Source organism: Lonchura striata, chromosome 5, assembly GCF_050655825.1.
Source record: "Lonchura striata isolate lonStrDom1 chromosome 5, ASM5065582v1, whole genome shotgun sequence".
Taxonomy (NCBI): Eukaryota; Metazoa; Chordata; class Aves; order Passeriformes; family Estrildidae; genus Lonchura; species Lonchura striata.
The window spans coordinates 67,799,935-67,812,751 of NC_140707.1; the positions used below are offsets into that span (position 1 = coordinate 67,799,935).

At 39.9% G+C, this 12,817-nt stretch overlaps 1 long non-coding RNA gene across 1 annotated transcript; it reads right to left on the bottom strand.

Moving 5' to 3' along the window:
* Positions 1 to 323: 323 nt before the first annotated feature.
* LOC146767428 (uncharacterized) lies at positions 324 to 5,029 on the bottom strand. The gene is made up of 3 exons (XR_014955802.1): positions 4,896 to 5,029; positions 543 to 603; positions 324 to 453 (listed from the first exon to the last, which is right to left on the bottom strand). It is a non-coding gene; the product is annotated as an uncharacterized LOC146767428 (long non-coding RNA).
* Positions 5,030 to 12,817: the final 7,788 nt, after the last annotated feature.

Sequence of the window (12,817 nt, forward strand, 5' to 3'; positions counted from 1 at the left end):
AAGAGAGCTTTACTCTTTGAGAGAGAGAGACAAAGATTCACACTTAGGATGGGCCCCAGATCCATTTTACAGCTTCTTCTTGAGTAGAACATGTGTGAGCAATGAAACACAACAGTTTTCAACTAATCATAAATTACTTAGGCACCAAAGTTTTTATAATGTTCTTCACCAGAGCAGGGAGCTGCATGGCAACTGCCCATACAAAATGCAAGTTTTCTTGATTCTTCAGGCACAGATTAACTTTGACTTCCTCAGACCAAAGCAAAATCCTGCTCCATTTCTGTCTCACATCAGAGTCATAAGTAGCTTGCCTCCTGGGGATGCCAGCAAGGATGGGGAAGAAATTTCTTTCCTGGATTCTGTGGTTTGGTCAAAAGCAGGAAGGTGACATCTGTGCACAGTAGGTTATGCCAAGAAAAACAGAAGGAGCTCTTTCCAACACAGAATTCGGCTCTGGTAATATAAAACAAGAAAACCTTAGATGTATTCCCTCTACCTCCAAAAAAAAAAAAAAAAAAAAAAAAATGACAGTTCTAGATTACCTGAAGTCACTCATCTACATTAGAGAGGAACATTCCCAAAGTGCATATTTCCATCTGTTTTCTGAAAGGGACACATGAAATATTCAGTAATTTACAGAACTAAGATAATTTTTCCACTTATGAGGTAAGATTTCTACATCAGTTTAGAAGATTCACTATCTAAAGCAAAGAAACCTCCTACTATTAATTAAGAAAAATCAAGTTTAAAAATTCAGTTGTTTAAAAACTTTCAAAAGCTTCCTGAAGTCCCATTTATAGCATCAAACAAGTTCTGTAGCTCAGATGACACAATTCAGATGTGTTGCCTGAGAGAAAAAGTCAAATGATTTTAGCTTCAAAACTTTAAAAGAGCAATTTCAGTTCCAGGGCAGGATGAAGCCTTCAAGAGGAACTGTCCCCATCAGACTGTACCTGACCAGATGTTCATGAACTTATCTGGTTCCAGGCATCCTTCTGCTTGTTCAGCTTCACCAGAGCCTGCCAAGCACCTGAGATTTCATCCCGAATTCAAACCAAACCATGGTTTGGCTTTAGTTTCAACTTGTGCAGATTTAGATGCAGACACCTTGGAGCATCTCTAGAAGCTTACATTAAACAGAGTCCAGAGAACCCTATTTTGAAAATTATTTGGCATGACTCTCAATCAAGCTCTTCCTATTTCATGGTTTTCACATCCTTTGCCTTTGAATGAAGGTTTTGGCATCAGTTATTTATTCTGCATTTTCTAAGAGGTGCATATTTATAAGCAGTGTGTTATTTATGACATCCACTACCCACATTACACAGTTTAATTTCAAGTTATTCAGAGGAAGTTGTGTTCATATTAAGTAACCTGCAGGAGATGACACACCTTTTGTTAAGCAGCCATCTGAGGAGTAAAATTTACAATGATGTGCAAACAAGCTCACTTATTTCCAGTTCATGGTGAGCACAGGAGCACAGAGTGAATTATCCATGCTGGCAAAAATTCTGCCTTAATTTGTTCCTAGGAGGAAGCTGAGTTTTTATGTATATCAGAATCTCTTATTTTTTGATTTCCAGGGAAGATGTTGACCTGGTTTTGAATATCTTAGTCAAAATTATAGTATTATAATTTTTCAATTTTTCAGTGAAGAAATATGCACTTTCATGCACATCTGTTTTCAAAATGAAACATGGAGATAAATATATACTTCCCAAAATCTTCAGTGGACAGCATGTTCCTTGATGTTATCAGTAAACAAAAAAAGGAAAGAATTTCATTTGACAGGATTTTTCATTATAACCAGCTACATGATTTCAAGTAGAATTGAAACCTTGCAATACCTCAAGCATTCAGTATTAAATAAGTTGAGCTAACCACAAGGCCCCAGCGACAGGTAAACGTGAGATTTTAGCATGAATTATGTAAAACCTCTTGGTAATTACAAATGATTGTTAACGGCAACAAAGCTATCTCAATAATAACAATCTGGCTGGTGTTAATTATTACAGCTCTCCTGCTAAGGTGCCTTACTGTCTCAGAGCTTCTAGACATAAGGCCAAATGAGAGTGGCTCGTACTTCATCACGCCAGTAAATCAAAATCACTTTAATTATTCTCCAGTGAAACTCCAAAGGCTTCAAGTCAGCACGGCACGAGCCATATGTTTCTTTCTGTTTGGGCAACACTGCTAATTAGCAAAGTTGGGAAAAACCTTATTTCAAAGTGATAAAGAACAAACCTCAGCATATGTTTACTTGAGAAGGAGGAGATTGAAGCACAATGGGTGCATTGGCTGCTGTGTTAACAAGGAGGATTTGAGGTTAGGCTTTGGAAGAACTTGGTTGCATCCTCAGCTGGTGCAGGTCAGTGCTGCTTCCCAAAACAGCTCCGTGGGATGAGACCACCCCAGCTGCCTGTGCTGCTCACCATCAGGGGCTTAGGACCACATAAATCCTCACATGGGACAGCACAAAGAAAGGCTTTGAGAGAGGAATAGTGTCCCTTTCAAAGCCTGAGGACGTCTGCCGTCTTAGACCTGGAGGTTCCCTTCTCCTGAAGGGAAAATCTTTTTCAAGCTGGAAGATTCCTGTCACAGGCACCAGTGAAGGAGTCACCCCCACAGCAAACTTGAGGACAAAATTCATTGTCAGCCAGGTGATCTGGGATGGCTGCAAGAGGACTAAAGAACAAAGCATTGACTCCAAATCTTCTGGTTTCGTACTGGTTCAAAAAGCATTGAATCTACCTGGGTACACTTGTGATTCATACAGCTTTAACCAACAAGAAGATAAATCTAGTTGAAGTGGAATATGTTTGGGTATTTCAGCCAGTTGCAACACACTGAACAAACTTGAGAAATTCAGTTTCAAGATTCCGCTTATAGGCACTGAGAGAATAGCTGAACCTCACTGAAGACTTGAAGCTGAACACGAATACTACAAACCAGAGTCAACATAACAGCATTCCCTTGTGCTGCTGTGCAAAGCAAGGGGAAAGCAGATAGGAAAACACACCAGCAGTGGAGAAACCTGACACTCTCTTGCCTGGTTTCTTTATTTTTACCCAGCCTCATCCCTCACTTACCACAGACAAGTCTTTGACATTCCATCTCCTTTGTTTCCTCTTAAGAACAAAACAAGAACAGGTCAAATAAATGATGGTGAAAATAAATGAATAAATAAAGCTTTGCTAATAGCACTGTTGCTTCAGCAACTTGAGAAAGGAGGGTACTGATGCTGGCTGTCATCAGAAGCACAGAGTGATTGCCTTAATTTCTTATCTTTGCAGTCAATTCCACAGTGAGTGCATCCAGATATATACAATTTCTGACACAGATGCCATTTCTCTGCCTTAAGATCCCTCCAACATCTCCCTGTGTATAATTGTTCACTTGAAATATTTCTTGAGATTTTTCCAAATGTATATCTCATTTCCCATGTCTTCCCCAGAATCTGCCTGCAAATGCCACATTTTTATCAAGCTTCACATAAAAATAAGTAGACTGGAAGGAAAATTTTATTTTAGTGTGAGAAAAACAGAAAATCCTTCAGTTGCTTCAAGACACTAATTACAAGCTAGAATGAGATTTTAAGAAACAAAAAATCTCTGCATTTAGAGCTTAGCAGGTCTGAATTATGCAGTTATGAATATTATGTTAGCCTAATTAATAACTTACTCTTAAGAGAACACTGCAATTATGTACCAATGTCTACTAGAGATTGGATGTTGTCTACTGGATATCTTACTCAAAAGGACTTTGATGGATTTAAAATTGAAATGCTTTAAATTTGGAAAATATTGGAATATTTGACAAGCCTAAGAAGGACTTGAAATAGAATAAACTCCTGATAATTCAGCTGCCACCATTGAGAGAAGAAAAATGCATTTGAAAGGCCAAGTTTCCACACATATTTTACCCTTGCTTTGTTTTGGCATTTCTGGGGCATTTCTCTAACCTAAGTTCTTGAGGTATAACACAATTTAACTGTGATACCAAATACTGTGAAACAGAGATAAACCAGGGAGAAGTTGTTACTGCCACAACTGCCTGGTCATGACCAGATTTCTAGGTGTTTCCACACTTAAAACTGCAGGTGACCTCAAGGAGGACTCCATTTCCTCTCTGTAAAAATGTTCAGAAATGCAAACATCTTGTTTGGTTACTAGCAGGATTTACTATCAGATATTTCTTAAAGGTGCATAAAGATAGGACAAGAAAAAATGGACAGGATGGTAATTCCAGCTAAAGACTGGGCGAATAAATCACAACCACCTCCTCCTCCTCCTCAAAAAAAAAAAAAAAAAAAGGAAAAGAAAAAGAAAAGAAATTATAAAGAAAAGAAAAACAAACCTCTCTAAGTTTAGTGAAACTCTGAAATGAGCTGTCCAAACTTGAGTCTCCATACTTGGAGATGTTTAGAACTGTATTTGACAAGACCCTGAGCAACCTGTTCTTGATTAGAGGAGGGAGTTGGACTTCCACAAGTCCTTTCAAGAATAAAACACAAATCACCTCATGAAATATTTCATGAGGAACCCACAAGTTCTGGTGACCATGAAAATCTCAGCTAAGGCTCTATTGAAATACACCCCTCAACCCCCAGATAATGTTTGGTACAATAAAACAAAAAAACACTGCAATATTCATGGAGGACACACCGTCCTTTGGAGAAGACATTGTCACAAGCTTGTTGATCAAATCTAAAACTGAAGCACCCCCAATGACCACATTGCAGCAAACACCAGAATCAAGGAGAAAGCACAAGGAAATAAAAATAAAATAAAATAAAATAAAATAAAATAAAATAAAATAAAATAAAATAAAATAAAACAAAGCAGAAGAGGGAAGGAGACAAGATACTTCAGAGAAACCCCAGAGTTTAACTGTACCTTCTTAGTGCTGAAGGTTGTTGGAGATGTGATGTAAAGCCCTTGTAGTTTGGTGGCAAATCTTCAGCAACCTATCAAAACATTTTCCATGTACTTGGATGATGGCATGATGTGAATGTGCAATCATTTTTTCCAGGATCCTTGCAGACTACTCCAAATAAATGAGGAGAAAAAAAAAAAAAATCAGGATTTCTCTGTCCCTTTGTTTCAAAGGTTCCTTAACAAGTATGGTTGTAACAGACACATTTCAATCTGTGTTTAAATATGCAGTAACCAATCTACATACTACCTCTTCTGACCAGTTTTTCCAGAGTAAAAAAATTATCTTTTAAACTGATTTTATAGACTGTATGTAACATTTTCTCTTTTCATCCCTCTTTTAAATTACTTTTGTGTCTCTGACCGATCTCCATGTAACCATCCCAAAGTCTTTATAAGCCTTGCTTTCTTTCATAGCTTGCATGCATAATTTCTTTGTTAGACAGAGTCATTCCAGCCCCTCTAAATATTTATTTCCAGAAAGAACATGATCTGCTGAGCCATTAGCAGCTGCAATCTTACCTTCAGGCTGACCTCCCCGCCTCCACTGTGACCCTGCAGTAGCATCACCCAATTATATATGCCCATCAATTCCCTCATCCTGGGGAAATTGGGTCTATTTAAATTCAGAAGCCCAGCTCTTGCCTTCACCTCCACAGCTTAATATACAAGGTCAAACATAACAGGTATGTGATTTCTGTTCCCAAAAGTCTATGGCCTTTGCTACCTCTTTTCCCCAGTATCTGCATCTCCAGGATTGCCTCATATCCAGTTGTTTCTCTTGTAACTCACATTCAGAATCTAGAATCCCAACTTTACCAAAATCCTCCATTTTCTATCCAGTTATAACCTGATAAAGCAAAATACTGATCCTCTCAATTTATTCACTGCTTCAAGAAAAATATATATTTAAATACCTTTCTCAAAAATTGTGTTATTTCAGAGTAAGTAAAATTCTCTCTTCGAAGCTGTGGTAATTCACTAATTAGTTGTACAGACTCATTCAGGCCAAGACAAAGAGCACAAAACGATGCTGCTCTTCCAAGTTCATCAGTCTCCCTGCAGGTAAATGAGCTGCAGTGATAACCACAGGTGGAGCCTCTTGTTATTGTAGCTTAACTTCCCACACAAGCCCAAGCCAAACAGGGAGGGATGAGTGCAGTGCTCTGGTGGCAGCTATTTTTGTGCTTTGACATGTTTCCTGTGATACACAGAGAAATTGGTAAAATGCTGCTTCGAATTTTCTCAAACAATATTTTCATATATGCACACAAAATGGTTTTCAAGAAAAATAATCATCAGCTGGCAGCCACACAACTCTGCAGATAACTCAGAATTATACCTTCAGACTCTGAACTGCCACAGTCACTGCTGCAAGGTCAGCATTTAAACAGCTAAAACAATATTAATTTTAACTGAGTTTTTTTTCACTTTGATAATTATTTACTATTGTAACATTGCTGCTTAGCTGCCACTCTCAGAGACCACCTGATTTTACTGCTATCCCAGCAAAGTTTTGTTCCTAACAGAGTGCTCTTCAATTCTTTGGGAAGTCTCAGATTTAAACATCACAAGAAGTGTCCCAGCCTGGCGTGGTGTGGCAGGATGAGTGTCTCCTGTTCCCAACTCCCTTCTTGATCTCCTCTGGGATCCCAGACAAGCTGCTTCCCTCTGCACTGGTTCTGTCTGCTCTGTTTGCAATCAGGGCAGACCATGGCCCTGGAGGTGTCTGGGGTGCCTGCCACAAACAGGGCTCTAAGCTTCATTATCCATAAAAGTAGGTGACAAAATGATGCAACACCTCAAATGAAGTGTCATACACCAGTGCTTTGTGGAGAATAAAAACTTACACTTAGTGTAAGGGAAAATAATGACAATAAATTTCGGCCTCACAGAATAAAATGGGGTAAGGATTTCTCCTGGTGAATTAACACGGACATATTTCAAATGTGCACTAGATGTTACATTTAAAATCCAAACTAAAAAGATGTGTGAGTAATGCACCTATAAATCATCTTATATATATGAACAAGATATGGATCTGTATTTGTTTTCAGCAAGGAACACTATTATTCCAGTTCTGGACAAACCACAACATATTTAGTGTGGGAATCAGACCCAAACTTAACAAAACAACATGTGTTGATCCTCATTCTCCATAAACAAGACAACTGAATATCAACTTCAGCATTTCATGGTGAAGAAAAGGAGTAGATTCATTTTTCTATAGAAACAGAAAATTCAAAGAGCTTTAACATTTTTGACAATTATATTCACTCTGCAATACATCTACATCCATCACCACCCACGCATGCTTTGAAGACTGAAAGTAGATAGTAAGTCTAGCAGAACTTCGTGGTGGGAGTTGTGAGGCTTTTTTTATCGAACCTTGAAAGTAGGCTTGTAAAAAGTAGCTTTAAAAACCTGGTTAAATCCCAAGGTTATAAAAATTTTGGACTGACTACTCCTTCCCCGAGTTTTAAACCATTGGATTTGCCATTTCAGAAAATTTTTAATTGAAGACAGGATTATTTAGTTTTAATTTTTTTAAATAATGATTTAGCTTAGTTCAAGTAAGTGTTTTGATTGAGAAACATTATCAACTTTATTGAGGAGGAGGTCAGAATAGATGGTCAATAATTCTTCTTCTGGTCCTGCAGATTTATTAATCCACCACTGAAATCAAAGCAGGGAGATAGGATGGAAAAAATTTCTCATTACAGCTTGGAGAGAGCCCAAGATAAAGCAAATTGTGGCCATTTGGCCTGGCCTAAACTTGTAACCACATGGGTAACATAGCAGTTGGCCCATCATTCATATGATAACCACAAGGCCTCTGTCCCAAAACAGCTTCCAGAAAAACTTCAAATTCTGATGCTTCAGCTACAAATTATAAAGAACTCAACATATGCAGTCACTGGTTCTGCTCATTTGCACCTGAATAGAAAGAAGCCATATGAGAAATTAATCCTCTAAGTCCTTCCAATCGAGCTAAGTAAAAAGAAAACAAAACAGAAGACTTCTGCAGGGGCTTAATTTTTTATTGATCTGAATTTTAAAGCAGGATGACAATCAGTTCTTTTTCTGTATGGGCCAGTGCACTAATGCCAGATGCAAAATCTTATATGGCTAAAAAAGCTTAGCTCTAACTAAACTGACCCCACACTTTTACCCTTGGGAGAGGCAAATAGTGAAGGATCTTTGGTACCCAAGCACCTGAGCCTGTTAAACAGAGCTTTTAGCAATCAACCCGCAAGCCACCTACTCAATATTTTCATTTCTCTGTAACGTATTTTCTTCTCAGAGCAGCACAGCCAGAACTCTTTACTCTGGGCTCTGGCTTTCACAGCTAGGGTAGTCCCTGGTGCAGGAGTCCAGGAGAGTAAATTCACCCATGTTAATGTAATTGGCTCCAGGACTGCTGCAGACCACAGCAAAAGCTCACAGCTGCTGGCTCCTTATGGAGCTTTTCTGCCTGAGAACACCTTTAAAGAAGATTGTCCGTGTTCCCAGTCAGTGGTTGGGCACTGCCAAAGAGCAAGTAACTCTAATTCCCCAAAATGATGAATGGGGAGGTCACAAACTCGGTCCTCTCCTCCATCTGCAACATCAACGTGTCCCTGCAGCCCCTCAGCCCCAGAATTGGGGCTGACAGGAGCTTCTCCTCAAATCACAGTCCCTAAAAATGACATGGAGGAGGCAAGAGCAGGTCCTGTGCCCACACTGCACTGAGGGTTACCAGCCTGGGGCCTGAACATGTGGTGGCACAACAACAACAGCAACAGCAACAGCAACAGCAACATAATAATAATAATAATAATAATAATAATAATAATAATAATAATAGTAACAACTGCCTGTACATGTGATTTAGAGGCTTTTTTAATAAAAGATCTGCTAGTGTGGTACTCAGTGGCAGCAAGGGTCAAGACACATAGCTTGGTGCAATGCCTTTGACCAGACCAAGATTGCAGGAAAGAAAATCCTGTAGAACATAGGTATGGCATTTCCTAGACACTCTGAATATCCTGAACTTCCCAGGGGAAGCACCTGGAAGGGTGTTCCAAAGGATTCATGACAGAGACAGCCAGAGATCTTGGTTTTTAGGACACAGATGGGCCCTTTTGACAGAACAGCATGAACACGACCAGCAAGTGTACAGCAACTTGCTTGTGCTACACGTTACTGCTGCTTTTAAAAGCACAGAGCTCTGCAAGAAGCATGCTGGAATTATTCCTAGCAGCAACTCCTTCTCTCAGCATGAAGCACAGGCAGATACTCTGGTCTCCCCCTCCCTGACACGTTCTCACCCTGCCCAAGTGGAGGTGACAGCTCCAAGTGGCTTCACTGCCACGCTGCCCTCCAAGCAGTGCTGCACTCTTTCTCTTCCCAGCACAGCACCAGCAGGGAATTTAGCTTAGATTTAATAAGTGCCTGGAGTTTTATATTCTGTTTTTAGCTTTGGTTTTGTTGGTGTTTTGAATTCAAGTTGCATATATATACATATACAAAAATACTGCCAGGCTATTGTCATAATAATCTTGAGGGAAATAATGCCTGAGAAACTGGAAGGTATTCTTCCTACACTCCTACATGGTTTGCTTTGAAAAGGCAAGGGAAGAAAGAAGCAAGAAAAATACCAGTCACATTTTGTAGATAATCTATTCTTAGATTTTCTAGGAGGAGTCACAGACAGAAGTAAATAAAATGTCTTGTTATGAACTCTTTTTTTTTTTTGAGAACTTTATCATAATGAACTTCAAATAACCCTTCCTATTGTTGAATTGTCCCATGCTTTTGAACAAATCAAATTCATTCCAAGGTGATGAGGTATTGCTTGGGTTTTACCTGTTCATGTCCCACAGAAGTGTGAGAATATGTTCCTGCCTGCTGCAGGCTTTGCATAGCAGTATAATGTTGTTTTCACTTTCTAATCTCAATATATGTCTCTGAAACTGCAGATGCACTGAATCATCAAGCTTTGTGTTTGTTTGCAGGGGACAGCAAAACAAAATTTCAAGCACCAGTAACTTCCTGGTGCTTTTCTTGTATTTTCAGCGTTTCTGGATTATGCAGTTTCAGTTAACCTCTTTGACTTCAGATGACATTTCCAGGTAACATTTCTAGTCCTAAATTACTGACTTATCTGAAATATGCAGGACTGCTAGAAGCAGGAGCAAGCAAGAGAAATGGCTTCTCATTTCTGATACTAGAGTGTGGAGGAATGACTCTGCTCTTACACCTCTCCCTCCTAAAAAGTTTTCACAAGGAATGGCTCCATTTCCAGCTCTGAGCCTGGCAGCTCACTGATGAGCTTCAAGACACTAATAAAGATAATCAACAACTTTCTGGAGCTTGCATCACACTCAGTAATGATGTTCAGAGAACCAAGATGAAATAAAAGTGAAATATTCAGTGGAGTCTTGACTCAGTGGAGAAAAGAGGAGCAGTGGGGTGGGGAAATCATACCAAAAACATTAAAAAGAGAAGAAAGTGCATGTCTGCTTTTAAAACCTTAATCTAACAGAATGTTTCAAAATGGAAGACACTTTTTATTGCAGTCATACCACAAGAGGAAAGCCTGCACACCACACTAAAACCCTAACAGGTATTAAAAGCTGTGAAGTTTATCTGCTGCAGAACAGAAGGACAAAGACAAGGTCATCCACTGCGTGCAAGTGAAAGAACAAGGCTCCAAAATCCCCAAACAAACAGGGCAGAAAATAATCTCCTTGGCAAAATTTTGCAGTATTTGAGTTTCAGGAGAAAGTCAGAGGCAATATATTGACTAACCAAGCTGACATTTGGCTACTGTTTAATTCTTATCATTTCTTCTAGATGAAAGGATACAACTTCCATCTCCAAGTGAGGCTTTGGCACAGTCAATAGAATATAGAATATAGAATATCAACTTTTTTTTTTTTTTGTTAGTGGGTTGAGGAAGAGAGGACCATCCCAAAAACTTCTCATTTGCCTATTGTCCTTTATCTTGCTTGATTATTTTATTTTCAGTAGATTTGGACTTGAGGTCCAATTCTCCTAATTCACCATTTTCATCTTCCTTCAGTCTTTTCTGTGAGGAGGGTGGTGCGGAGAAGGTATCCCAGGCAGATCTGTGTTTTGGGTACTACCACCAGCTGGATTAAGCCACAGATTCCACGAAAAAGGGAAGGAAAACCCCTTCCTGAGGAAAAGAGCCTGCATGGCACAGTGCATGGAGCAGGAGGCTGCCAAGGTGGCTGAGCACAGCTTGGAAGGTGATGCACCCATCCCCTGGCAAGGGCTCAAGTCAGCTCAGCTCTTCTGATCTGGAATAAAATCATTCAGCACGTCCCAGGCTCATGGAAAAGCTGCTGAGAGAACAGCAGGGGAAGTGTGAACCTCTCACAGAACACTAACATAGATCACCTGGCACCTAATAATTGTGGGATGTCTTTGTTGACATGATCAATGTCCAAAGACTACGGGACCTAAATAATTGTATCTGTTTTTTGAGAAAGTTCCAGCTGGGCAGCAGCTCCACTATCAGTATTTCATTGGCAGGGCTGCAGCAGCACTTTATAATGTTCATCCACAGATGACAAACTACATCCCAGAGATATTTCATAGTAAACTACTCCAGTCATTCTCCACCCCCCAGCTCTTCTTGTTTGCCAGCTACCTACAAGCAGAATACAGGATTTTTTTTTTTTCTTAGCTGTTTGCTAAGGTTTCCATGCACAATCTTTGATCTGTGGATTGCTGCATATATTTGAAATTCAACATTTGATCTGCATCAATTGCTGACAGGGGAATTTTAGCCACAGGACTAAAAATGCAACTCTCAGGATCAGATTTATGGTGCAAATATTGAAATATACATTTAAGAGACAGTACTAACTTTGAAAATTCATGGTATAAAAGTCCCTAGGTTTACTCCACAGACTCAGTTATCATCAACATATGTGGGAGAATTCCTTCCAATTCTCATCTTTTTATTCATTACCTTCCTGCTCCACCTAGTATCTTCCTGGTTTTGAAATTAAGGAAACAGAAAACCTTGATCAATTTTTTTAAGATTTAAGACTTTATACCTCCATGGTGTGTTCTCTTTTCTTAAAAACCCTCTCTTCTCTGTGCTGAACAGACTCTGTTCAGGCCATCACTGCCCAAAGGAACACCAAGGGTGCTGGTCTGATGCTCAGGACCATCCTGCCCAGGGGGTGACTCAGACAGAGAGGACACCAGCCCTGTCCCCTCTGGTCCTCTGCACTCACTGGACAGCAGCCCCTGCTCTGTCAGCTCTGCACCTTTCAGGAAAACTAAATTTACACCCACACACTTCCCCTCTGCCTTCCTTTAGACATTATTAAAAACCTCCATTCCCTGATGATTCACCAACACCTGGGAGCAAGTTCTGCTTTTTGTTTCTCTCCATCTCCAACCTTTGCTTCCCCTTAGCAACAGAGTGGCAAAGCCTTCAAGATTTAAAAGAAACAGGAATGAGTGTGTAAGTGTACGCTCGCTTCCTTGGAGTGCATGAAAGGCTAATTATAGAAATTAAATGCTAATTTCTTCAAGATTAATATAGGCAAGTGAAAGGCTTTTGCATTATTTGCATAAGAGGCTATTTCAAAATTTTTTGTCCTGTGTTTTCTACCCTTCCTGCCCGTGCTGGGTTACCCTGGGTCAGGTTTTTAATTGGTGCTCATTAGCCCAGCTGTGGATGCTCCTCTCTGGCCAGTCCTGTGCCCAGGGCGGGTGCTGCCTGCATCTCTGTGCTGGGGGAGGAAAGCAAAATCCCCTCCCAGCAACAGCAGCACTCTGAGCTCTCTCACCAGCAGCTTCCCTGACACCCTGTGGAGAACTGTAAAGGGGAACAAAATAGGTACAACAGAAACATC